The sequence below is a fragment of the Mesocricetus auratus genome, unplaced genomic scaffold, assembly GCF_017639785.1.
Source record: "Mesocricetus auratus isolate SY011 unplaced genomic scaffold, BCM_Maur_2.0 Super-Scaffold_15014, whole genome shotgun sequence".
Lineage (NCBI taxonomy): Eukaryota > Metazoa > Chordata > Mammalia > Rodentia > Cricetidae > Mesocricetus > Mesocricetus auratus.
This window is the reverse complement of record NW_024429186.1, coordinates 8,002,144-8,026,150: the sequence shown is the minus strand read 5'-3', so window position 1 is coordinate 8,026,150 and position 24,007 is coordinate 8,002,144. Positions and strand designations below refer to the sequence as shown.

Sequence of the window (24,007 nt, the reverse complement as noted above, 5' to 3'; positions counted from 1 at the left end):
CCGAGCCCCGACCTCAGCCCGGCCGGCCGCCCAGCCCGCGACCTGCAAGCCAACCAGGGCGCGGCCAGCAGCGCGCAGCCAACCACCGCGGGGCCGACCGCCGCCGCGCTGACCTCAGCGCGACGCCCCGCCCTCGGCCCGCGGCTCTTTGGGCCTCGCGGTTCGCCGTAGGGACGGTGTGGGGCGGGGTGCCGAGTGCGAAACCGAGATTGCGGGTGGCGCAGGCGCACAGGAGCCCGGGCGGGGCGCCGAGCGGGTGATCCCTGGATCCCGTAGCTCCGCTCTCTGTCCCGGGGCTTCCGGACCGACCCTCGTGGTCTGGCGAGGCGGCGGCCTGGCGCGGCCCCGGGAGCAGCTCCGCCGGGTCTCGGCTGCCGCGACCGAGCCCCGTGTCCGAGTGCGCACGCGGGACGCGGGCGGGGCACCTGCCGGGAGGCGCCGGGGTCCGCTGGGCGCGCGCTCCCCCGCCGGGCGCGCGCCCCCGGGGATGCGCAGACTCCAGCCTCGACCGTTGAGACTGACTCTACCTCCCCCCGACTGATTATCAGGGTGTCGGCCTGGTGCGTGTCCAGGCGACACGCGGCCGAATAGGTTGATGTAGACCATGCCTCGCGACGAGCCCCCCTCCGCAGAGGAGGAGCCCTTTGTGGACCCCGGGGTTGCTTCAGCCGAGGGAGGGCTTAGGGCTCAACCGTGCCAGGTGGGGTCTGAGGCAAAAGGATGGTTGGGAGGACGACAGCGGAATGGCGACTCCAGCGCAGGAAGCCACTGAAGGGTCCCCGGAGCCTTCTGGGCTGCTGAGAACGACTCGGTTGGGGTTACACAAGCCTACATTCGTGTGTGTATCTGTTCTTAATTTTTAAAACGCAGGCAGAATGGCCCGGTGTAGTTAGTTGGGTAGAGCGAACCCTCTTCAGAGCAGAATTACTGCGAGGGAATCTGTACACATATATATAGTATACACACACACATATATTATATTCACTAGTTACCGCATGTGTGTGATGCTCAGTTTTTAAAATCGCCCTACCCAAAACTAAAATCTGAGCACTGTTTGTAGGACAAAGACCCAAAATAGTGTGACCAGACAAATGAAGGTCTTTCCTGACAGCACCCATGCTTCCTCTTTGTCCCGTAAGTGTCCCCATGAGAGAGAGCCTTCTCTGGCTGGTCCTTTACCAGCCTTCCAGACCCTCCACTGGAGTCCCTGAGTCCACGCTGGTTGCTTGCCTCTGAAGTATTTAACCCCTCCAAATTAGAACTTTGTAACCGCCCCTCTCCCCCGTGCCAGTCTGCGGTGCCTCTCCCAGGTACCTAGTGTGTCTGTTTGTCCAAGATCTGTTTCCACGTTGCCTTACACCCCCGAGACAAATGAGACCCAGGTGTACTCTGTAGGCTTCCTCTGAATTTAAAACAGTGGGTCCATATGGGGCTTGGGAACAAAAGCAAATTAATAAATAAAAGCAGTTATTTCTGTTCCTCAGTTTCCTCGGATGTGAAAAGAATGAGTATCTCCTGTGCATTTCAGGCAGTTGGGGAAGGGACTCTGTGAGCGATCTAGGGAGCGCTTTGCCCACTTCCCTGTTCATTGCTACTCTTACTCTGGTGACTGCTGTTGGGCATTAGGGTTAAAATTTCAGAAAACAGGTTTGTGACCAGTTGATGGCCCCTAGATGGAGGAAACCTACCTATCTTGTCTGGCATCCATGAGAACCCACTTAACAGTAAACTGTGTGGGTTGCCAATGTTGCTGAGCTTTTTTTTTTTTTTTTTTTTTTGGTTTTACAAGACAGGGTTTCTCTGTATTGTTTTGGAGGCTGTCAGTCCAGCCCGGCCTCGAACTCACAGAGATCTGCCTGCCTCTGCCTCCCAAGTGCTGGGATTAAAGGCATGTGCCACCACCGCCCGGCTGTTTCTGAGCTTTTTAAATCAACGAACCAAACCTACTCCAAGCTAGCCGGTCCCAGCACCTCAAAATGTATACAACATAGTAACTTCAAGCCCCAAGCAAAGACGCGGTCCAGGAAGAGGGAAAGGTTCCCAAGCATTTCCCTTGATAATCTACATAGGCAATCTGGAGGATTAACTCTCAGGTCTTGAAAAGTCCACGTCCGCATAGATGACATCTAAACAAATGAGGGTGCCTCCGTGCCAGTAAAACTTTATTTACAGAAGCCAGTGGTTTGTGGGGCTGCAGTTTGCAGACTCTTGCTTCATAAACACCAGCTTTGACAGTGGGATTTCAGATCCAGAGACACAACCCTTGTTTGAAAAAGAGGGATCTGACTACAGGCAACAAAGTTTCCCTTTCTATTCAAATCATTCTGAGAAAGCTATTTGTAGCTTGTGCCTGAAAGTATCCTTTCAGGTCACAACAACAGAAGATAATTCCAACGTGAAGGGATAAATAATACAAACAATGAACTATGCTGGAAGAAAACACGAAGAATCCGCAGACAGATGAGCATTTGCTTGATCTAGTGTGTTTTTTGTTTTTTTTTAACCCAAACTCCTGCTTCCAAGTAAGATGGAATGAATGGGCTATGGTGGTTCGTGCCTAAATTCCAGCACTCAGGAGAGTGAGGCAAGAAGTTGACTGGGAGTTCTAGGCCAGCCTGGGCTACAGAGTGATCCTGTCTCAAAAGGGCTCCAGGGAAGGGAGATGTGGTTTAGTTGATGGAGTGTTTGCTTATTAGCATGTGCCAAGGCCAGGGTTCTGTCCATGGCACTGTATAACCACACTTGGTGGCACAGGTCTGCAATCCCATAATCCTAACATTCTAGAGGTGAAGACAATAGGATCAGAAGTTCAAGGCCCTCCTTGGCTACTTCAAGTTCAAAGACAGAATATTTGAGACCCTGACTTAAAAAACCAAAGGGTGACAGAGGTCAGAATTATTCTTCTACATAAGAAAAATGGAGACAGGATACATGAAATAAGGAATTCTGTGACAGTGGAAGATCCCTCTCCCTGGGATGTACTTGGCCAGAGATGAATGTTCTGACCCGTCCAGCCAGAGAGGAGAACTGGGGTGGAGCCCTGTGAGCTGCCCGAGGCTTGAAAGATGGTTGGGGCCAAGGAGACAGTCACAGCTCTCTGCATAGCTCAGAGCGGCAAGGATACTCTGAGGAGCTCCAGGGTGCCCTCAGGAATCCAGGATACTCTGAGGAGCTCCAGGGTGCCCTCAGGAATCCAGGATACTCTGAGGAGCTCCAGGGTGCCCTCAGGAATCCAGGATACTCTGAGGAGCTCCAGGGTGCCCTCAGGAATCCAGGATACTCTGAGGAGCTCCAGGGTGCCCTCAGGAATCCAGGATACTCTGAGGAGCTCCAGGGTGCCCTCAGGAATCCAGGATACTCTGAGGAGCTCCAGGGTGCCCTCAGGAATCCAGGATACTCTGAGGAGCTCCAGGGTGCCCTCAGGAATCCAGCAGCCTACTTACCAGAGCTCACAGGGAAGGAAACATCCAGTGCTAGGGAAAGAGGCTTCCAAAAGATTAGAGGAATAGTATCTGGTGTACAGACAAAAAGATAATGTTTCCCAGGAGCCAGACTAGAAAACTCCATAATTCACAGACACTGGATAGAACTCTCAGGAAGGTGGTTGTGTCCGGCAACTTTCTGTCGTTGTGGGGAGAAAAAAAAAAAAAGGCTGAGGAAAAAGATAGTTTAAGGGGAGAAGCATTTACTATGGCTCACAATTCCTGAAACTTCATTCTGTGACCACTGGACTATTGTTTCTAGGCCCACGGTGAAGCAGAGAATTATGGGAAGGAGCGTATAGCAGAGAAAATCTCTTTACACCATGGCAACCAGGAAGCAGAGAACAGGAGAGGAAAGAGCAGGTTCCCACTATACCCTTCATGAACATGGCCACGATGACTTCCTTCCACCAACTAGAAACTAAGGTTTCTGTTACTAGTGGCGGGGCTTGGGGGAACCTTCAGACCCAGATGTCAAACAACGGTGGGATCACCACCGCTAGACCTCCTGGATAAACCCTAGACTGGATTTGGGTTCTTGTAGAGCTCTGGTCTAGCAAGTGTGAGGCCTCGAGTTCAGTCCACAAGAGGAGGAAGAGTGAGGGGAAAGAGGGCACTGGACTGAGCACGATTCTGTCAGCTAAACCACCAGAACAGACACAGTAACATCAAACTCTTCACAAGTGGTTCAACTTCATCCCAGAACAAAGCTACAAAATACCCAGCATCCCAAACGGCAACATCACAATTCCTGGCAACCAGTTAAGGCTAACCAAGCTTTCAAATGAGCCCGTAGGAAAGGACAGTCTCCAGTGAGGAACCTTAGAGTCAAAGCCAGCCCACAGTTCACACCACAAGAGAATTAGCAGGAGACATCAGAACAGCAAAAGTTAACAGTCATTTTAATTTTTAATTTAACATTGAACGATAAAAACTGCAGCCCCCAAACTGAAAATGTTCTGTATGTAACTAGTAACAGATTAGATATTACTTACGAGTCGTGAAACTAAAAACTTAAAAATAGAATTATTCGGCCGGGCGTTGGTGGCGCACGCCTTTAATCCCAGCACTCGGGAGGCAGAGGCAGGCGGATCTCTGTGAGTTCGAGGCTGGGCTGGACCGACAGCCTAGAAAACACTACAGAGAAACCCTGTCTCGTAAAACCAAAAAAAAAAAAAAACATTTGTTGTTCTTGTGGGGGACCCAGGTTCAAATTCCCAGCACCCCTGGTCTACAGAGCTAGTTCCAGGACAGCCTCCAAAGCCACAGAGAAACCCTGTCTCGAAAAACCAAAAAAAAACCAAAAAAAACAAAAAAACAAAAATAGAATTATTCAGGGGGCCAGTGAGGTGGATCAGCTAAGAAAGGGGCTTGCCACCCAGCCCGATAACCTCAGTTTGATCCCGGGGACCCACAGGGTGAGGAGAGCAGTGACTCCCAAAAGTTAGTCTCTGACCTCGCCCCACACAAGTGCATGTGCAGGAGCGTGCACGCACACACACACATACACTCACACACATACACTCACACACACACACACACATACACTCACACACACATACACTCACACACACACATACACTCACACACACACACACACACACACACACACACACGCGCGCGCGCACACATGAATGGAGCACTTGCGAAGTCTGGGACAGCAGCAGGTGACGAACCAATAGCTAGAAATGGAAACAACCTCAATGTCCTTTAGCCAATGAATGAGTAATGAAAACGTGGGAATATACGCTATGGAATACTATTCAGCTGCAAAGCAACATGAAATCAAGAACTTTGCAGACAAACGGAGCTGGAAAAGGTCACACTGAGCAAGGTAACCCAGACACAGAAAGACATGTGCTCTGTCTCATCTGAGGCTTCTAGCTCCCAATCTTCAATGACAGTAAGGAGAGTTCTCAGCCCTCACCGAGGAAACTTCTCTTTGCAATAGACAGAAACCACTAAGGAAAACCACAACCAATCCAAGCGGAAAATTGTGGAGCCCAGTCCCAACAGATACATTTACAAAGCAACTCCTAAGCCCAGGAACCACCCAGAGGAGGGGCAGGAAGGGTAGAAGATCAGAAGTTTGCCGTGAAACTGTCTCCTAGTAACATCCGAAGCTGCACCCATACAGTCTCACCAGCATGGCTGCCCAAATGTGATCTGAACCAGGACATCACAGACACGGTAAAATAGATGGGGATGGGCAGTGGGGTGGAGAGCCCACCAGGCTTCAAACCTACACAAAGAACGGCAGGCAGCTAAGGAGGAGCACACCAACTGGTTATCCAGTACCAATAGTCAGCCCTGCAAACATATACACAAGTAACATTCTATAGACGGGGCAGGTTGTATTTATAGATTTAGGAACATATATGTATATAGACATGTGCATATATATATGTGTGTGTGTGTGTGTGTGTGTAACAACAATTAATGAAAAAAGAGGCCATGAATTTGAAAGAGCGAGGAGGGTTTTAGAGGGAGAAAGAAAGGGGAATATGGTGCAATTATATTATAACCTCAAAAAGTAAAAGGAATAATTTTTGTTTTGGGTCTTTTTTTTTTTGAGACAGGATTTCTCTGAATAACCTTGGCTGTCCTGGAACTCGCTCTGTAGACCAGGCTGGCCTTGAACTCACAGAGATCCACCTACCTCCGTCTCCCCAGTGCTGGGATTAAAGGCATTGCACGTGTGCGTGAGTGCGTGTGTGTGTGTGTGTGTGTGTGTGTGTGTGTGTGTGTGTGTGTGTGTGTGTGTGTAGAGCCAGTTCTGGTAGGAGAACCATTACACTAGACACTCCAGGGTGGTGGAGTAAATCCATTTCTTCTACTGACTACTGTTCTCCATTTCAAAGGCTCCTTCTGGCTTGCCACTGGCTTAGTACTGGCTTAATAAAGGTCACTGCTTGGCCATGGATACCAAGAAACTATTCAACCCAATTTATCTGCCCATCAAAAAGTCGATGTTATCCACGATACCACAAAACCAGGTATGCACAATAGCATTCCGTGGTAAAATGATCCTGGACCCAGATGTATTGTGAATGTCATGAGTAGGTAGCCCGGTGCCCATGGTGTTTGCAAACTCTTCTGACCCCACAGCTACAACCTCCTGGTCAGCCAACACAGGACGGAACCGGAGTAAAGACTGCTCTCCCCGGGGTGATGGTTGGACCCAGTGAGGCAAGTTCCTAAAGGACAACACTGAAGAGAAATTCTCCCAGAAGGTGAAACTCCATGTTGATTCATAACTAACGTGTTGTCCAGCCCACCACAGGCTTTGAAAGGTGCACCTCTTGGGGGTGGGTGGCAATTTGGGTGTACTTGTCAAGATAGGCATTCCATGCCAGCCTGTGAGAATGAAGATTCACCAAGCAGGTTCCACGGGGAGAGGCTCTCAGAAGTTACCTGTACAGGGCGACCTTCTGAAGACACCAGCTGTCTCTCATCCCCCGCCAGTGCTTGTTCCATGGACCCAGGTACAAATGACAAAAGAGGGAGGGATGGCGGCCACAGACGCCCCTCACCCAGACTGGCACGGCTCTCCTCAGTGGCACAGCGCCACACTCCATCAGCTGAGGCCCGTGCTGTGCCGTTCACCTGACGCCCTCCCAGTCACCGACGTTACATTCCTTCCAACACAGTGGGCAGGGAGTTGCTTCCCCGGCCACATCATTTCTACCAACACCACCGTTTCTGGGCTTTGAGAATGCTCTATTTATCTATCACCATGGCGACTCAGACAACATCACGGAGAGCAGTAGGATTTCATTTTATGGAGAAGGAAGTTTGGTAGAGAGCTCATGCCTGTGAAATCCCCTGACTACCTCATGCCTCACCGTCAAGCCCACCCTGCAGGGTGTGGTGTATTCCTTCCCTAGCAGGTTTTGTAATGGTGCCATGCCCCAAGAGTCCAGCACATGGTGAGTCCCGGAACCAAGCCTCGGGGAGGAGGCCCGCCCGCCTAACACCAGCTAACACACAGGAGTTCTGCTTTCCTTCCTGCGACCTTGGGCTAGCATCCAAGAAAGGAATGCTTCCTTCAGGAAACACAGTCACATCACGTCACAGTTCCGATGGGTTGCAGGATTTCCACTGAGGCTGCCCCTCCCCGACGAGCCCTGCCTGCCCCACCCCAGCCTCAACCATGGTGTGGGGGGTGGGGGTGGGGGAGGGGCCTGTAAAGGTTCTGCTAGTGAGGCAGGGGGATCTTGTACAGAACCTAACGAATTTCAGGGAGGCACTCCTAATACTTCTTGTTAAAAACTCTTATTGCATAAAAGGAAGGGAGCTCGCTAGAAATGGACCCCGCGGGGAGTCCAGTCCTGAATGAATGTCTCCCCAGAGCTAAGGGAAAGAGCTGCTAAAAAGCCTCCACAGAGACAGGGCTTGAGAAGGGCAGCAGCAGCCATGGCAGCAGCAGGAAACAGAGGATTGCTTCCCGCTGGACCGCGTCATCCACTCACACACACCTTACGCAAAGACTGATGGTGATGCCAAGGGTTAGGCTCCAGGTAGATGCAACCCTAGTTGTCACAGTCACAGAGACTGACAACTCTGTGGCCTTTGGAGTTAAGGACACATTTGCCTCCACAGGACAAGGGTGAAGTCTGAACAGCATAGGGCTAAGAGGTTTGCCTTACCACTACAGATCAAATTCCACCTTCCTCAGTACGCCCACGTGAGCTGTCCTGGGAGACTGCAGACATGGCCGGTGTCTAGCAAGGGCGTAAGGGATGTTTTCACCCAACAGCTGACAGCACAGCTCCCGTCAAGCCCTTCCTTGGGGGCTCTGCTCAGATGGTGACACTCCTTCCACGGGATCTGCAGTGGGACACAACCATCAGTCCTCCCCATCCTTCCTGACCTGACCCTGCCCACACCCTGGCAAACAGTTCTCCTGCAGGGTGTGACCTCCGCTGGGCTGATTCAGCCACTTGAGCAGTGACAGTCACATGGAAAAATGAAAGCCTAAATGTTCACCCGGGCAGAAGAATAGATAAGTCTGGGACTCTCCAAAGGTAGGATTCCCCCAGGCCCAGTGGTGCACACTTGTGGCTTACAGCACTTACGTGCAGTTTGAGTGGGAAATGCCCCTGTAGTCTTGGGCATTTGAATGCTGGTCCCAGTTGGTGGCACTGTGTTTTTTTTGGGGGGGTGGGGTGGCTAGGAGGTGTCTCCTTGCAGGAGGAAATATGTCACCAGGGCCCAGCCCCGTCCACTCCTCTCTGCCTCATGCTTGTGATTCAGGCTTCCTGTTCCTGCTGCCATGACTTCACGACTCTGAACTCTGCAGCCTTAAACTCAAATAAACTCCTCCTTCTATAAGTTGGTCATGGTGTTTTATCCCAGCAACAGAAGATAATTAATTCGGCTTGGGAAGCAGAAGCAGGAGTATCAGAAGTTTGTGGTCATTCTTAGCTACATAGCAAGCTCCAGGCCAGCCTGAGTTACAGAAACTGTCTCAGAAGTCGGGTGTGGTAGCACATGCCTTTAATCCCAGCACTCAGGAGGTAGAGGCAGGTGGATCTCTGTGAGTTTGAAGCCAGGCTGGTCTGAGTTCCAGGACAGCCAAAGTTACACAGAGAAGAAAGAAAGAAAGAAAGAAAGAAAGAAAGAAAGAAAGAAAGAAAGAAAGAAAGAAAGGAAGAAAGGAGGGAGGGAGGGAGGAGGGACGGAGGGAAGAAGGGAGATGAAGATAGAAAGAAGAAAAAAAACCCTTTGACTCAGGAAACAAAAATAAATAATAACAAAACGCACACACGCACCAGACAATAGAATTCCATATAACCCCTAAAAACAGTGCAAAATAATTCTTTCAACCAAACCAAGGCTTTGGGTCATCAACTCCTTGAAACCCTTTTTGGGTGTAAGGTACAGTCTAAACATGAGACCAGACCACAAGCCAGGGCATGAAGAAGCAAACACGGTGGATCCCAGGGAGGGCTGACTCTGTGAGGACGTGGATGGTGGCCCGGGGGTCATGTAAAGGTGTGCCTTGCAAACAGGGGGTGGGCGGGGAGGTTTCTCTCCTACGGTGACACTATAAAGGGGATGCGAAATAAACCGTCAACACCAGTGTGAATGATGGAGAAGCGGGCAGGCGAACCCTCAGAGGCCTGACCAATACCTAATGAGGGGCCTCTTCCCTCCCTCCCACACCTGCTGGGTCCCAAAACCCCTGAGATCCTGGCAGCGACTCCTAAGCATCCTTCAGCCAGTTCTCTGGACCACAGCTCTTCCTCAAGGTGCATGTCCTCCTGGACACCCCAGACGACAACGCTGAAGGCTGTCAAGTTCAAGATCACAGGCTACCACCTGCCGTGATCAGACACAAAGACATGCCTGGGTAACGTGAACGTGAAAAAGAGGCAGGGAGCCGTGTGAGGGAGGCAGGGGGGGATAGAGGGCCCTGGGAACCTACAGTGTCGTTTGGCATGTCAGGTGGAGAGATGGGGACCTCCGAACACCTCTCTCCGTGCCGCTGAGACAGTGGAACCAGGAAGCCGCTATCACAAAGACCAAAGTAACGGGGACCAAACATAGACTGTAAAGGCAGAAAGTCCATCCGGGAACGCCCCCCCCCGCCGGTCTGCTGGGGTAAGGGAGCCAGGCAGGGGACAGCCTCCGAGGAGCATTTGCCGGTGCGCTTGACAGGGCATCAAAGATCACTGTCGGACAAGGATCAACTATCACCATCAGACGAGGATTATTCTAGAAAGACCTGTTTACCAAGAGGGGAGAGACAGGGAGCACAAGGATGGCACAGGCAGAGGCTGGTGGTGGCGTGGTTGTCATACCCACGCCCCTGGTTTGCCCTGCCCGCTCCAGCGGCTCCATCAGTGAAGGCGCCTGTGTGGGTGCCGCCATATCTGGGCCAGCTGCCTGGTTTCAGGTAGTTGAGAGTTTGATGGGCATCCAGGGGAAAGGAGGAGACAAGAGGGGCATTTACCCTCCAGGCTCTTGGTTGCCATTGGCACCTGGCACTGCCCTGACCAAATGTTACTCCCCTCTCCAGGAAGCCGAGGGGAGGTGACTTCCCTCTGAACCCCAACTTCTGTTGCCTTCACCTCTTCCTTCCAGATGAGGGGGATCTCAGTGGCTGGACACCTAATGACCCACGTTGTCCCCTGCACACACTGGTTCAGACTGTACACAAGTGCCCTGTCCCCCCTAACCCTCCTGTCACATCTTCTGGGAAAGCGCACTGCAGCCAGCCGATGCTTCCGTCGTCTGACAGCACAAGCCCAGCAGTGCCAGAAGCTGCCTGTCCAGGACACTTTGGGTCTGCACGAGGGCTCCCCGAGACCCCCAGCTGCCTCATTCACCAGGGCGAGAGGTCTCTCTGCCACAGTCTGCAAAGCTTCCGGGAATTCATAGTTTTAGTCTGTAGTCACAGTGGGCACAGTCCTCACAGGCAACCCTAGAGTCACACAACGCAGCTGGTGACAACAGCCAAGAGGGGATCAGAGACGCTAACCAACACAGCCTGCGCACAGCCCCCTTCCTGGCAGCCTGACCATCTCCCACTGACTGCCGGAAGCAGCTTCAGAGAAGTGGCGCTGACTCCCCCAACCATGCTCTGAAACCTTCCACGGCTCCTGCTCTCTCTGGGATGACGGGGAGCTCTGAGGCCGGCATTTAGCTCAAGGATTTCTTTTCCTGGATGCAAACATTGTGTGCTCAGGGCTCTGCAGGCTCCACTCCAACCCGCATGGGAACCAAAGGGACAAGGAGGGCTTGGCTATCAGCATTTGGAGAGAGAAAGTCCCTGCTGCTCTGCAGCCCAGGTAGCCTGAGCCATGACACTACCCACCCCACGTTTCCCCAAGCTGCTAGGTGGTTCCTTCCAAATGAGGCTAATCTCAGGCCTCATGGTTTTTCTCTGGCACACAGCCTACTCTCCTCCATAATATGCAGATGAGGAACCAGGCTCCCATGGGCAAGAAGCCCCCTGGGGTATGTAACCAGAGGGAGAGCAGGACCTTCATCTAAGCTTCTGAGGCCAGCAGAGGCCCGAGAGCCCCCACAGGCTGGCTCACACTACCTGAGATGTGGACTTATGAGACCAGGGAGGAGCATAGTGAAGGCATCATTGTTTTCTGGCTACTCCTTCAGCTCATAGTTCTCAGTGTGGTTCCAATGGGACCAGCAGCAGTACCTGGGAGCTTGTTAGGCAGAGACCCCAAACCTTCTAACCTGAAATCCTGTAGGCTCCGGCTGAGAACTTGCCTTAACTCTGGCTTATTGCCTGAGCCTACAGGCTCTAGTAGAGCTTACCCGCCCCCCCCCCAGCTCTGCCGTCGGCCTGTGAGCACAAACCTCCCTCCACCCCCCCCCTGCAGTCATTAGACATCCTTGGTGTGACCAGTCCCGAGACAGTTGATCTCAGAGGGGGACAGATACGTTTCAGCTCATGGCTTCAGAGGGCTCCGTCAGGGTTGCTAGGTGCGATTGTTTCAGGCCCATAGGACGTGACATGTGGGGGAGAAGTAGAGGAGACACCCCCACTTCAAGAGGCCCAGGTATCCAAGATACGATAGGAAGGGGCCAGAACCCTGTGTCTTCTTTGATGGTCTAACTGCTTGCCACCCGGCTCCGGAATCCTAAGCATAGCAGCTCCCCAGCGCTAAGTGAGAACAGAGGCTGTCTCGGGGACCTGCTGGTCTGGTCATTGCTCCACAGGGGAGTGGATTAGCAGGTTGTCCCTCATCTGCTGTGTGAGTGGGTCTGCCCTAGTTCACTTTCTGAGCTGCTGTAGAAAACATTGACCAGGGACAGGAGCGACGGTTCAGCAGTCGAGGGCCCTGGCTCCTCTTGCAGAGGACCCGGGTTCGATTCCCAGCACCCACGAGAAAGTTCACAACAGCCTCTTCTGCCTTCCGAGTACACCAGGCACGCATGTGACACACAGGTACTCATGCATGTAACATACTCATCCAGTAGAAACAAATAAGCCTAAAGAGCAAAAGGAAACACTGGCTAAAACCCACCTAGGGGAGGAAGGGTTTACTTCTTCTGACAACTCCCAGGCCACAGTTTAGCACGGAGGGACATCGCTCGGGGCAGGAGCTGAAGCACAAGCCACGGAGAAACGCCACTACTGGCTGATGGATGGATCAGCTTGCTTACGGGCACAACCGAGAGCCACGTGCCCAAGGGAGGCATCCCTCGCAGCGAGGTGGGCCCTCCAATATTAATCAAGGAAATGCCCTACAGGGGCCAGACGTGGCGGAACGCATCTTTAACCCCAGCAACTAAGGCAAAGGCAGACAGACAGCTGTGAGCTTGAGGCCAGCCTGGTCCACATAGCAAGCTGCCGCGCAGGCTGGGCTACACAGAGGGAGAGAGAGAGTTGCAGCACAGTCGGGCCCACAGGCCCATCCAATGGAGGCAATGCTTCCCTTCAGGGTCCCGCTTTCCGGGTACCAAGCTGATGGCAAAACTAATCAGGACATGTCACAAGGCTTGAGGATAAACGAGATGATGTCGTGGGTGTGGTGGCCACGTCCATGTCAACATTGTTATTACCGTCAGAGTGACTCTCATTCCCCTCAGCAGAGCTCAGAGGGCCAGCTCCCTAAACCAGTCTTTTAGGGCTACGCAGGCAGACACCCCTTCATTTTCCTGCTGCAGGGAGTCTGGGACTGAGCAGGCTGCCCCTCCCACCTTGGCTCCTGGTCCTTCCTCACCCTGAGCGGCCCAGGATGCCCACATCTAGGGTGGGTGCTGTGTTGGGGTGCTATCCAACGGTGTGGCAGTGCATTGCAGAGTGCACTACGGAGGAGATGCGACCGAGTCACCTGCAAGGTGGGGACAGATGGCGGGGTGCTGGCGCCGTTGGGGGAATGTGTGCCAAGGCCTCTGCAGAGCACATCCAGGTGGTACACCAGTCCGGGCGTCCGTTCTTTGTGGCTGCCTCTAGGTGCGCAGGGAATTTCAAACAGGGGCTTTTAGAGTGCAGACTGAGAGCCAGAAGAATCTGTTAAACTCCAGGTTGCCATGGGGGGCAGTGTCTGATGTCTGCTTTGGCTCACGGAAAGGGAGGAGGCCTTAGCGCTCTTGGTAGGCGGAACAGGCTTGGAAAACTCAGGTTCAGCATTTCCAGCTGCTCACCCTGAGGCAAGCCACTCACCCTCTCTGAGAGTTAGCAGCTCCCATCCCTAGCAGTGCCGGGAGGAGGGGAGGTCCTCCCACCTCCACTGAGGTGTGACTGGACGGTTAGGAAGGGGATGTGCGCACCGTTCTTTAGAGGCAGCTGGAGACCAACAGAGCAAGGCACATACCCACTCCAGCCCAGCTCCATCTCTCCTTCAGTTCTGGGACGCCACACAGATTTCTCAACCTCTCTGTGCTTAATTTCTTCCCATGCGACGTGGGGTATCATGTCATCCTCACCCGGGTCTCATGATTAAGGGAAACTATCTCGCAGATTTTAGTTACAGACAAAGCCAGCCATACAGAACATGCTGTTTGGTTGGCCAGAATTACAGAGTATCTTTCCGGAATATTCCTATGTTACATAAACATGTGTAAAGTGCATACATTTCAAACGGTGTTACCCAAGAAGGCTCATGACGATTACTGTTTGTTTATTTGCCAATAGTCCCTGGAGAAGGACTGTCCCCACCTTTGTGGACATGAGCTGCCATTTAGTAAGGTGCCCCTGGGGGACTTCCCAGCTGCAGGCTGGCAGCCACTGGCCAAGGCAGAGTTCTCAGGAAGCACTAAGAGATGGACTACACAGCACTTTAAGAGTACCTGACCGGGCTGGACCGACAGCCTCCAAAACAATACAGAGAAACCCTGTCTCGTAAAACCAAAAAAAAAAAAAAAAAAGTACCTGAAGCACGACCCTGAGAACCAGAGTTCAAATCCTGGCATATGTCTAGTCAGGCATCCTGCAAACACTTGTGACTCCAGTTCCAAGAGATCTAACACCCTCTTCTGTCTTTTTTATTTTTTATTTTTTGGTTTCTTTTTTTTTTTTTTGAGACAGGGTTTCTCTGTAGCTTTGGAGGCTGTCCTGGAACTCACTTTGTAGACCAGGCTGGCCTCGAACTCACAGAGATCCGCCTGCCTCTGCCTCCCGAGTGCTGGGATTAACAGCGTGCGCCACCAACGCCCGGCCCTAACACCCTCTTCTGGCTCATGTATATACTCAAGCATGCATACACACACACACACACACACACACACACACACACACACACACACACACACACTCCAATAAAGTACATCTTAAAAAACAAAACAAACAAACAAAACTTCTGAGGCAGGAGAGATGGCTACTTAGTTAAGAATGCTGGTTGCAGCTGGGCATTGGTGGCGCACGCCTTTAGTCCCAGCACTCGGGAGGCAGACACAGGTGGATCTCTGTGAATTCAAGACCACCCTGGTCTACAAGAGCTAGTTCCAAGACAACCCCCAAAGCCACAGAGAAACCCTGTCTCGAAAAAAAATGCTGGTTGCTCTTCCAGAAGACCCAGGTTCAATTCCCAGCAACCATTTAGCAACTCAAAACCATCTTTAACTCCAATTCCAGTGTATCCAACACCGTCTTCTGGCCTCTTCAGATACCAGGCATGTTCACAGTGCACAGGCATATATGTATGCAAAACATCTGCATACATATTTTAAAAATAAAATTCTTTTAAATGTATTTTTAAAAGTCTGACTACAAGCCTATCAAGGACAATGGTCTGTTCTGAACCTGTCTTCTCACAAATGATCAGTACATGAGAACAAAATGCTAGACTGTAGAGTTTATAGAATCCTGTAAAAAAAACATTCCATTAGAGATTTGCCAATGCTTCACGTAACCACCAGAGGGCGACAACAGCAAACCATTCAGGCCCGAAGCCAGCGGCTGCCTTCCCACATCAGAGGCACTAAGTTTCTGCCTTCATTTGACCCACCCCCACCCTCCCTTACTCCGTTGGCATTGACAGGGAAGCCAGGGAGTGACACGGGTCCCCTCAGATGACCAAACACAAAGCTCCTGCTTTCAGCTTTGCCTTTTTCTGTGGGGAAGATCCCAAGTGGGGACATGAAGTTGGAAAAGACCTAGACTTTGAGACAAGAGCCAAGCGAGACCCCAAGGTGACTTTGTAGGAAGCTCCAGGTCCTGCCCTACCTTGAAAGACACTCCCTGCCCCCATCATTACAGTATAGCACCTCGCTCAAGGCCTTGAGCGCTTCCAGAGAGCTCTGTCAGGACCAAACCCGAGCTGCCACTGCCGAGCCTCTTGTTAGCTAACACCTTGGATGACAGCTAACACTTCAGGTGGCAGTTAACACCCGCACTAATGAGCAAGGCCGGCAATTCCTGCCCTGGTGGGGAGGAAGGTGGGGAGGATGGAGGCATGGGAGGGGCATATCTGTGTAGAGCATTTCCTGCTGTGAGGCTACGGTTCAGCTGAAGCCACAGTGGTCGGTGGTCTGGGAATCAGATTGACCAGCGTGTGAGCCCTCTGGTTCTGACTTTGGGGTTCCTGTGCCCGGAGTGGAGGACCGTGTGTGTGTGTGTGTGTGTGTGTGTGTGTGTGTGTGTGTGTGTGTGTATGGACCATATGTATGTGTGTGTGTGTGTATGTGTGTGTGTGTGTGTATGTATGTACGTACATACGTACGTATATATGTGACCCTTTTGAAGAGCTTGCCTCTCTAAAGCCCTATTGGAGCTCTCTGTTGTCCCCAGATTGGAGGCCGTCCCTAGGTTCCAACCGGCAGAGTCTCTGGCACGTTCCTATCCTGTCTTACTCTGCATCACGTGACCAGGTCTGCCAGGCCTCTGCAGACCCCACTGTGACTCCTCCCTCACTCTCCTCCTCCCTGGGAACTTGGGCAACAAGCTTCACCGGCTCCATAACCCAGAGATGAAGGCACTAAAATTTCAGGGCATAGCACATTTTTAAAGATTTGTCTTTATTTTTAATTACACATATGAATGTGTGGCTGTGTGCACGCGAGCCTGAGTTTCCATGGAGGTCAGAAGAAGGTGTCAGATCCCCCGGAGCTGGGGTTACAAGTGGTCATGAGCCACCTGATGTGGGTTTTGGTACCAGAAGTGGGTTCCTTTGCAAGAGCAGTATATGCTACCTCTGAGCCATCTCTCCAGCCCCTAAACGCACGTCTGTATGCCAACACTCCTCTCATGACTTGTTGGCTCTTCATGGATCACTGGACCATGAATTTAGATTGATTCTTATATCTCTTGATGATTTCAGACTCCAGCACTAAACAATGAATGTTCATTATTTCTATTGAATTTTTTCTTAGAGATTAATTTGTTTTATTTTAAGTGTATGAGTGCTTTGTTTGAATGTATGTGTGTGTACCATGTGTATGCCTGGCATCCTTGGGTGCTGGGAATTTGTTTTTTGTTTTTTGTTTTTTTTTTTGGTTTTTCGAGACAGGGTTTCTCTGTGGCTTTGGAGGCTGTCCTGGAACTCGCTCTGTAGACCAGGGGTGCTGGGAATTTGAACCTGGGTCCCCCACAAGAACAACAAATGTTTTTTTTTTTTTTTGGTTTTACGAGACAGGGTTTCTCTGTAGTGTTTTCTAGGCTGTCGGTCCAGCCCAGCCTCGAACTCACAGAGATCCGCCTGCCTCTGCCTCCCGAGTGCTGGGATTAAAGGTGTGCGCCACCACCACCCGGCAAGAACAACAAATGTTCTTAACCGTTGAGCCATCTCTCCATAACAATTTTAATAATTATCAATAAGTAAATTTTTGGCTTACGAATGAGTGAGGAAAAGAGTGGGAAGAAGGAGGAGGATAAAGGATGGACATAGGTGTAAAGGGAGAGGGGAAACAGTTGGCTGATGTACGTTATCCGTACTGTAGGGCTCACAGATTACTCCACTGAAGGATGCTGCATAGGGAGCGTTACTACGAGGCTGGGTGACTAGCGGACGGATGAATGTTGGCTACACGGCAGAATGACGTAAGCCGGATGTCTGCATGGCGGTGAGGCGGGCACTGGAGACAAGGAAGGTGGCTGTGCTACCACGGTGGACAGGTGGGAGCAGGAAGGAGTGTCATAAGGTAGGCTGAGTGGTGATGAACAGGTAAGCTGTAGGTTGATGGAAGATGGTTGGATATGGATGAAGAGTCAGTGGGTAGACGATGATGGACGGTGGACACCTGCTACATAAATCATAAAGTGCAGGTGCATGGTGGATAACTAGTAAGTTGGTTATGTTGAGTCTGTGCAAATACATTAAGTGGAAACGTTGATGGTTATGGGACTGATGAGTGATCGACGGGAGCATGTCAGGTAGAAGTCGGTGGGGGTCGGGTGGGGCGTGGATGGCAAACGAACGTGTCCTGGAGTCCTCTAGAGGAGCAGGACAAGCGATTGGATATAAACTAAGGGGGGTTTATCTGGTTAGCTTACATGATGCAGTCTGAGAAGTCCAACAGTGGTCCTCTTCACACAAGGGAGACTGGAAACTGGCTTTTCACTCCCCAAGGCTGGAGAGCCCAGGTTTCAGAGACCTGGAGAATTCCTGGGGAGCCGCTGGCTTCAGCTCACCTAGGGAGGCTGAAGAAGCTGGGTTCTGATGCCGGTGAAAATGGCAGCAACCATGCCAGTAGCAGCAAGCAAGTGAAGGAGTTCACCGGTGGGAGGCAACGCTTCCTCTTCAAGACCCCTTGGGCCACCACCAAAAACTACTGTCTACTCTTAGGGTGGATCTTTCAACCTAATCAAGAATTCTTATATCTCTTGATGATTTCAGACTCCAGCACTAAACAATGAATGTTCATTATTTCTATTGAATTTTTTCTTAGAGATTAATTTGTTTTATTTTAAGTGTATGAGTGCTTTGTTTGAATGGGTACCCAGAAACTCACCTCTCATTGGGTTCTGGGTGCTGTTAAGTTTACACCCAAGAGAGGCCGCCATAAGTGTCAAATAAATAGTTGCTGGCTGGCAGGGTGGCAGGTTGAGTGTAGACGCATGATGGGAGTGAATACCAGGCTGGCAGGATGGCAGGTTGAGTGTAGACGCATGATGGGAGTGAATACCAGGCTGGCAGGATGGCAGGTTGAGTGTAGACGCATGATGGGAGTGAATACCAGGCTGGCAGGATGGCAGGTTGAGTGTAGACGCATGATGGGAGTGAATACCAGGCTGGCAGGGTGGCAGGTTGAGTGTAGACGCATGATGGGAGTGAATACCAGGCTGGCAGGGTGGCAGGTTGAGTGTAGACGCATGATGGAAGTGAATACCAGGCTGGCAGGGTGGCAGGTTGAGTGTAGACGCATGATGGGAGTGAATACCAGGCTGGCAGGGTGGCAGGTTGAGTGTAGACGCATGATGGGAGTGAATACCAGGCTGGCAGGGTGGCAGGTTGAGTGTAGACGCATGATGGAAGTGAATACCAGGCTGGCAGGGTGGCAGGTTGAGTGTAGACGCATGATGGGAGTGAATACCAGGCTGGCAGGATGGCAGGTTGAGTGTAGACGCATGATGGGAGTGAGTACCAAATGGGTGGACTCAGGATAGGAGACGGCCATGTGGTGGGTGGAGGAAGGTTAAACAGTTGAATGGTGGATGGGAAGATAACGAGGAGGCGGCAGCTGACCGGAAGGCAGGAAGTGGTGCATAGTAAGTGGATAATTTAACATACAGGTGAGTCAATGGCAAGTAGATTAGCAGAGATCACTGAGCGTAAGTATCAAATGATAAGTACTAGATGGAGATGATGGGTAGAGACTAGGAGACTAGTGGGGAGGAACAACGGCAGGTGACTGTTATCCCCAGTGCCTAGAACTATGTTTGATACAGAAGAGGAACCCAGTGACGTTTTCTAGAACGGGGAAGTGGATATTCGGTCAATGGTACTTAGACTAATAGTGAATTATGGCAGATAATTGATGGGTGGATAATTGATGCACATTGAACACGTAGGCATGTGATAGACAAGGATCGCTCAGTGGGTGGATGGATGGAGGTGGGTTATATATATATATATATCATTCATATAAATATGGATGGTAACTGATGACTGATTACAGGTGATGAGTTCTGGCTGGCTGGATGGAGCTTAGCAGAAAGTTCAGGATACACGAATAGTGAACAACAGACTGAGGATTGAAGTTAGGCAGGTGGCGCATGGGTGCATGGAGTTATTTGATGGAAACCTGTAACACTGGATAGTTCCGGAGAGATGATGAATGGATGGTAAGTGAACGCCTGTTGGGTGGGTGTTTCTTAGTATGCTGATGTTTAGCGAATTGCCTGGGGATAGTGAATACATGGGTCCACGGTAGCTGGATGGGTGTGGTCATGACGAGTGTTCACAGTAGGTATTGGCTGGTGGTAGAATACATGGGTGCTGGATGCAATGTTAGGACCAGTATGTGGGGATGTAGCTGGCTCGCCGTGTGAGGAGATGTTAGGACCAGTATGTGGGGATGCAGCTGGATCGCCGCGTGAGGAGATGTTAGCTGCTGGTCGGTGACTGAGTGATGGACGGGGCATGGGTGGGTGGTCGTTGGAAGGGTCGACCATGGAGTGGATGTTGGGCTGTTGATGGAATGGTTGGGTGCGAGGTGATCTGGATAATCAGGCGACTGGATGTTGGTTGCAGGTCTCTGAGACAACTGGGCGTTAGAGGGTCCACAGTGGATTCTAGAAGGGGAATCGTGTAGATCACGTGTGTGGGGTGATGCACTACGGCCTTGGGTGTCAGACCGACCGTCCCGGGCTGTGTAGACCTTCTGGGGAATGGGACGAATATGGGAGAGGGAATAGCGAACAATCCCAACCTGCCCCCTTTCCTACCCCTTTCACTTCCCCTTCAGGTGCCGGGTTGGAGGAAATCCCCTCCTTACCTGTCTGGCTACTCCGCATGACGCTACACCTCACGCTCTAATCTTGAGACTGGGGGAGGAGGTCTGAAGTGGCCAGGACCAGGTTCTGGCAATAGGGTGGTGTCTGGGGAGGTGGAGGCCCGGTCCTTCCGGTGGCCCTGCAGAGCAGAGGGCGGGAGTGTGAATGAAGGGCCGGCTGGCTGCGAGCGCGTGTGTGTGGGCGGAGAGCTCGGAGGAGGATCGAGGGAGGCGAGCTCCCGAGCCAGCGTGGAGGCCCTGTCAGCGCCAGCGGTGAGTGTCGGTGAGTGTGCGGGAGGCGCAACGCCCCCTCCCCACCCTCACCCTCTGGGTCCCGTCCGAGGGGCACCGTGGCAGCCAGAGGTGGGCGCACCGGGAGGAGGGCCGGTGCAGTAAGGAGTTAGTGCGAGCACCCCGGGGAAGGGACGGGGGTGGGTCTCAGGGTCCTCCTTGGCAACCTAATGCGGGACTCTGGACCAAGAGGCCCTCTACTGCCTGCGGTCCACCACACCTGGCCCTCCCGCACCCCAGAGCGGATGGGGGTGTGGGCGGCGCTCACAGCGGTAGCTTTGGACGCCAGGCACTGGGCACTCGCCCTCAGCCTCGCGGTCCCTTTGGAGCCCCGTCCTTGCTGCTATCTTGGCTCCCCAGATTTCCCCCCCTGGGATTATCTCCCTTTTTTCTGCCTCTCTTTCCAGTTCTTCTTTGCATGGCCTCTGTGATCACTCTCCCTCTCTCTTTTTCGAATGTCTCTGAGACATCTTTGGGTCTCTGTTCTGGGCTTGACTGAGGTTCCCAGAACTAGGAGGTATGCAGGACCCTGAGGGGGTCCCAGAGCTGGGAACAGCAGGCCACAGGGCAGCCCATGGCTCTGGGACAGAGGCACTAATGGCTATGATGTCGCTGTGGCTGCTTACTGTCCAGGGGATGCCACCACAGGCATGTGTCCCCTTCTAGACTTCTCTGGGGTTCCATGGAACTTGAGCTGACCGAGATGGACGACTGGTGAAAGGAACCTCATTTTCCAGACGAGCAGCTGACCATGCTCGAGCACCCTTCCCTAGTGCCAGCGGGGTCTCAAACATTCCATTCTGCTGGTCACTATTTTGTCACCCCGAGTATCTGCCTCCCTCCCGGAAGGGAGTCTTCCCATCCTTCTGGTCACTGTTTTGCTTTGGTCCAGTCTCCCAGCCTGTGGCCCTGTGCTGGCTGTCCAAAATCTGGCCACTGGCTGTAATACCCACCCTCATTTCTTCCTCCTACCTACACTGCGCCCCAAGAACCTACCGGCTGCAGTGCTGGGGGAGAGCCTGAGGGTGAGCCTATGACTTCTGGCAAGGACTTTCCTTCCAGGGTCCCTGCCGTGGAGGCTCTGACCCAGCCTCCGCCACCTGTGCTGGCCTGGGTAGGCATGGCCGTGATCAGGCAAGATGTCAGCTTCCTTCTGGTAGTCGGACCTTGGCACAGTCCAGGGGTGTGTGGGTGGAGGGGTGTTCTTGGGGAGGGACTGGGCACCTTGGCCTCTGGCTGGCTCTAACTCAGTCCCAGATGCTCCCAGCCTCCCGATTCTGAGACCTGTTTGGGTCCCCAGGTCTGCTGTGTTCCCTGCAGTCCCTAGCCTTCTGCTGCCCTGCCTGCCCGCTGTTCATCCCCTAGGCCAGCTGACCTTCCTCCAGGAAGCCTTCCTGGCTCTCAAGTCTGGGTCCGTCTCTCCCCCTCTTGCTTGCCACACTCCTCCACAGCCCTGGGCACTCACTGCGTGGCAGCTGTGCTCTTCCTATGAGGGAGCAGCTGGAGCCAGCATAACAAAGAACAGGTCTAAGCTGTGAGCACCGCACCAGGCGCCGGGCGGGCGAGGTTGAGGCAGGTGCTCCTGGAGGAGGACAGCTCACCCCAGCTGCAGTGGACACCTCATTTCCGTTCCTGTCTTTGTGTAGCCCAGCAGCAGCAGCATGAGCACCCTACAGTCGGAGAGTCCTGTGGAGGGCGCCGGAGGCCCAGAACGGAAGGCAAGTGGCTGAAGGGGCAGGAGACCAGAGGGAGCCAGCCTTGAGCTCTAGTTTATGACTTCAGATCAGATATGCCTCCCATCTCCGCTAGCCTTCGGGGTGGGGAGGCCACTGCTACTTTTGTTTGTTTGTTTTTGTGTTTGTTTTCCGAGACAGGGTTTCTCTGTGTAGCTTTGGAGGCTGCCCTGGAACTCACTCTGTAGACCAGGCTGGTCTCGAACTCACAGAGATCCGCCTGTCTCTGCCTCCCGAGTGCTGGGATTAAAGGCGTGCGCCACCAATGCCCGGCCACTGCTACTTTTATAGAAATTTGGTGGGTAAAGCAATTGAAAGCAAGCTGCCCTGACTTTCTTACACCCCTTCAGGACCTGAGCTATCAAGGCTTATTCCCCAAGCACTTGACCACACTTTGCTCTCTGCAGGGTGATACAAATTTTTGTTTGTTTGTTTAGAAGCAGAGTTTCTCTGTGTAACTGCCCTGGCTGTCCTAGAACTTAGACCAGAGTGTCCTTGACATCACAGAGATCCACCTGTCTCTGCTTCCCTAGTGGTGGGACTAAAGGTGCGTGTCACCACCACCCGTCATGGGAGATACAGTTTTAGGGTGCCCTCAGCTCCAGTTTTTTTTTTCTTTTTTGGTTTTTCGAGACAGGGTTTCTCTGTGGCTTTGGAGGCTGTCCTGGAACTCGCTTGGTAGTCCAGGCTGGTCTCGAACTCACAGAGATCCGCCTGCCTCTGCCTCCCAAGTGCTGGGATTAAAGGCGTGCGCTACCAACGCCCGGCTTCAGCTCCAGTTTTTGTCATGGGTGTTGATGCAGCAAAATGTTTAAGTCTGTACTGGGGTGCGCTGATGCACCCCTGTGATCCTAGTAGTCTAGAAAGTGAGTCAGAAGGGTCAAGGCCTGCCTTGGCTACATAGACGGTTTCAGACCCTGTTTCACAAGTAAAATCAGATGAGAGCCTAGTCCCTGCCCAAAGCAGCAGCCTGGATTCTCTGTTCCAGAACTGGGTTAGGTCCATGGAGCCGGTGAAGGAGGAGCAGCCTAGACTCTGAGCTCATGGGCACAGCTACCCCGAAGGCCCTACTGGCCTGGCCACCTTCCCATAGTGGGTACCCTCCAGGCAGCACCCCTGGCCAGGGCGGGGACGGTGGCTCGGCTCAGCAATGCCAGCATAGGGTCAGCCCCACGGGGATCCAGCTGTGGGGCCACAAAAGAGTCCTTGCTCTGCTGACCCAGTCTGGTGACACCTGTCCTCAGGCCTCAGGCTCACCTGCAGCACTTGGCTGAAGAGGTCCCGGGTAGAGCATGGAAGCGTATATGAGAGACCAGTGTCCAGTGGCTCTAAGTGGCCATCCGGGGGCAGTGTAACAGCCTGCCTGCTCTGGGCCTGCTTTCCTGGGGGCCGGTGGGCCACCGTGGGAAGGTGCATATACACTGGGTGGTTGTCTTTGCCAGAACTCCAGGAGGGCGCGGAGGTGGGGCAGTGTGGGCAAGTCAGGCCCTTGGGCACCAAGGGACGGAGATGTGTGAGACAGCCTCGACCTTGAAAAGCCTTGAACGGGAGGTGGAGATGCTGAGGGCACCCAGAGGGCGTGTGGGCACCGAACAATGAGCCAGAGCCAGCTCTGATTGCCATGGCAACGTCTTCCTAGCTCCTCAGCTTGCC

General features: G+C 52.6%; 1 long non-coding RNA gene across 6 annotated transcripts; it reads left to right on the top strand.

The window, feature by feature from the left end:
• Positions 1–5,512: 5,512 nt before the first annotated feature.
• On the top strand, positions 5,513–8,816 carry LOC121139237. Of its 6 annotated transcripts, none has more exons than XR_005876099.1 (6): positions 5,518–5,672; positions 6,344–6,478; positions 6,591–6,715; positions 6,825–8,002; positions 8,085–8,509; positions 8,739–8,816. It is a non-coding gene; the product is annotated as an uncharacterized LOC121139237 (long non-coding RNA). The 6 variants fall into 6 exon arrangements; XR_005876095.1 differs by having other exon boundaries at positions 8,676–8,816; XR_005876096.1 differs by having other exon boundaries at positions 8,659–8,816.
• Positions 8,817–24,007: the final 15,191 nt, after the last annotated feature.